We start from the raw sequence: 3853 nt of genomic DNA on the forward strand, positions 1-3853 counted from the left end.
AAAGGAATAACTTGTTCTTAAATCATTATATTGTCAATTTCTGTAGACATATAGGGACTCAACATAATTGATGTCTATTCAACTTCTATCTTAATTGTGGATGTTTGGTAGAATGGTAATAGTACAATGAAAGTTGGCTTTTATCAGTTTCGTGTTATTCGATTAATATCATCAATGTTGCGTGCTAAGGGTAATAACAATGACTATTGAAGGAAGTAGTAATGAAGTTGTGATCTCATGAGTGTTTTAATATTGTTAATTCGAAGTGTTAATTAAGTGGTTAATTTTAGTAGTTAATTGTAGTTAATAATTAGTTACTTAAATCTAAGTGTTATTGTCTTAACAATGAGAAGTAATCATACATTGGTGAGTGAGTTTAATTGAACATAATTAGTCTGAGTCTCTGTGGGAACGAACTAGAAAGTATTCTATATTACTTGTGAACGTGTATACTTGCGTGAATATTAGCGCGTGTTTTTGCCCTAACAAGTTTTTGGCGCCGCTGCCGGGGACTCGGCGTATTTGTTTAGTTTATGTACTTACCATCATTGGTCGTTAGGACTCAGTGATTAAGACGTGTTACTTATTATTTTCGGTTGTGTTTCAGGTACTTTAGCGAGCGTTTATGCAAACTCATTCTCGTACTCGCAAGAGGACTTTAGATACAGCTGAAGAGACAGACGAAGTTCTTGATATTCCGAAGAAGATAGATTTTGAAGATTCAGATTCAGGAAGTGAGCAGACGGAGCCAGTAATCATGGGTGATCGTATTGTTCTGACAGATCCAGCTCTTATGGACTTTTCTCGGCCTAAAATTGATGACATTCAGTCAAGCATTCTTCATCCAGCTATCCAAGCTAACACCTTTGAAATCAAGCCGGGCACTATTCAGATGGTGCAGAACTCTGTTTCTTTCGGAGGAGCTGTGACTGAAGACCCCAACATGCACATAAGGAATTTTGTCGAGATCTGCAGTACTTTCAAATATAATGGTGTGACTGATGAGGCGATCAAGCTAAGGCTTTTCCCATTCTCACTGAGGGATAAAGCTAAGGACTGGTTACATTCTGAACCAGTTGGGTCCATCACTACTTGGGAAGATCTTGCGCAAAAGTTTCTGATGAAGTTTTATCCTATGGCAAAGACTGCTGCTATGAGGAGTGCTCTTACTCAGTTTGCGCAGCAACCTACAGAATCTATGTGTGAAGCTTGGGAGCGCTACAAGGAAATGTTTAGAAAGTGTCCACATCATGGAATGCACGATTGGATGGTGATCACTGGTTTCTATAATGGTTTAGGGGCCCAATCTCGGCCCATGCTCGATGCAGCAGCAGGAGGCGCCTTGTGGGCCAAAAGCTATACTGAGGCTTATAATCTTATTGAGACTATGGCTGTAAATGAGCATCAAAACCCAACTCAAAGGATGATGCCTGGGAAGGTAGCAGGTATTCTGGAAGTCGATGCAGCCACTGCTATTACAGCGCAGCTCCAAACGCTGTCTATGAAGGTCGATTTTCTAGCTACCTATGGATTCAATCAAATAGCTATGGTCTGTGAGCTTTGTGCAGGTTCTCATGCTACGGATCAGTGTTCTCTTGTTAACGAATATGTTCAGTATGTGAACAATTATCAGCAATAACAGCAGCCTGTGCCAGCTACTTATCATCCGAACAACAAAAATCATCCAAATTTTAGTTGGGGTGATAATCAGAATGCTATTCAGCCACCATATCAGCAAGGTGTGAGTAAACAGTTCAATCCACCTGGATTCCAGCAACCACAGTAGTATGCTCAAAGAAAATCATATCCTCAACAGGGAGGTGCAGCTGCACCCACTACTGCTGATTTTGAGGAACTTAAGCTGTTGTGCAAGAGTCAGGCGGTGTCGATCAAGACCTTGGAAAATCAAATCGGTCAAATAGCCAATGCGGTGCTCAATCATCAACCTGGCACACTCCCCAGTGACACGGAAGTGCCAGGTAGGAAGGAAGCCAAAGAGCAAGTCAAGGCGATTACCTTAAGGTCTGGGAAAGTTGCTGATGCTGAAAAGGAAAAAGAAGGAGAAGCTGAAGTTGGAGATGAAGAAGCTAAGCAAAAGGAGAAAGCGGTGGAACCAAGGAAGACTACTATTGAACACACTCTGCCTGAGGGTAATACAGGGGAGAAACAGATCTATCCTCCTCCACCTTTCCCTAAGAGATTGCAACAACAAAAGCTGGATAAGCAGTTCGGTAAGTTTTTGGAGGTGTTCAAGAAACTTCACATCAATATACCTTTCGCTGAGGCTCTGGAGCAAATGCCTAGTTATGCGAAGTTTATGAAGAGTATTCTTTCAAGGAAGGTGAAACTGGATGACCTTGAGACCGTTGCTCTAATGGAAGAATGCAGTGATGTGCTGCAACAAAAGTTACCTCCAAAGCTTAAAGATCCAGGTAGATTCACCATTCCTTGCAACATTGGCAAGTTGTCTTTCGACAAGTGCCTTTGCGATTTGGGAGCAAGCATAAATCTGATACCATTGTCGATCTTTAAAAAGTTGGATTTGCCTGATCCAAAGCCCACCTACATTTCTCTATAATTGGCTGATCGTTCTATTACTTACCCAAGAGGCATAGTGGAGGATGTGCTAGTCAGGGTGGATAAGCTCTTCTTTCCTGCAGACTTTGTTATTCTGGATTTCGAGGAAGATAAGAAGGTTCCCATAATCTTGGGAAGACCTTTCTTGGCTACTCGCCGTACCTTGATAGATGTGCAGAAAGGTGAACTTACTATGCGGGTGCAGGATCAGGATGTGACCTTCAATGTATTCAAAGTAATGAAATTCCCTACAGAAGATGAGGAGTGCTTAAAAGTGGATTTTGATTGATTCTGTGGTTACTTCGGAACTCGATCATATGCTAATATCTGATGCATTAGAAAAGGCCTTAGTGGGGGATTTTGACAGTGATGATGAGGATGGTAATGAGCAATTACAATATCTTAATGCGTCTCCCTGGAGGCGAAAGCTAGACATGCCGTTTGAAGCTCTTGGTACTTCTGACCTCAAAAATACTGAAGGAAAGCTCAAACCATCAATTGAGGAAGCACCCACCTTGGAGCTTAAGCCATTTCCTGAACACTTGAGGTATGTTTTTTTAGGTGATGCATCTATATTACCTGTTATTATTGCATCTGACCTTTCAGGTAGTGAGGAGGACAAACTCTTAAGGATTTTGAGAGAATTCAAATCGGCTATTGGATGGACCATAGCAGACATTAAGGGGATCAGCCCTTCATATTGCATGCATAAGATTCTGCTAGAGGAGGGTAGTAAGCCAACTGTTGAGCAATAACGCAGACTTAATCATATCATGAAAGAGGTGGTGAAGAAAGAAATTCTGAAGTGGCTGGATGCAGGAATCATTTATCCTATTTCTGACAGTTCTTGGGTGAGCCCCGTGCAATGTTTGCCTAAGAAATGAGGTATTACTATGGTAGCAAATGAGAAGAACGAGCTCATCCCTACTCGAACAGTCACGGGATGGAGAGTATGCATGGACTACTGAAAGTTGAACAAGGCCACGAGGAAGGATCACTTCCCTCTTTCGTTTATTGATCAGATGCTTGACAGGTTGGCTGGTCATGAGTATTATTGTCTTATGGATGGCTACTCGGGGTATAATCAGATTTGTATTACACCGTAGGATCAAGAAAAGACTACCTTCACTTGTCCATTTGGCACGTTTGCTTTTCGCAGAGTTTCGTTTGGGTTATGTGGCGCACCAGCCACTTTTCAGAGATGTATGATGGCTATATTCTCTGACATGATTGGGAATAATGTTGAGGTGTTCATGGATGACTTCTCCGTCTTTGG

At 41.7% G+C, this 3853-nt stretch overlaps 1 non-coding gene across 1 annotated transcript; it reads right to left on the reverse strand.

Annotated features, from left to right (window-relative positions):
- Positions 1–1150: 1150 nt before the first annotated feature.
- On the reverse strand, positions 1151–1257 carry LOC141681143 (small nucleolar RNA R71). The gene has a single exon (XR_012558585.1). It is a non-coding gene; the product is annotated as a small nucleolar RNA R71 (small nucleolar RNA).
- Positions 1258–3853: the final 2596 nt, after the last annotated feature.

The sequence above is a fragment of the Apium graveolens genome, chromosome 8 (assembly GCF_009905375.1).
Source record: "Apium graveolens cultivar Ventura chromosome 8, ASM990537v1, whole genome shotgun sequence".
NCBI classification, from domain to species: Eukaryota; Viridiplantae; Streptophyta; class Magnoliopsida; order Apiales; family Apiaceae; genus Apium; species Apium graveolens.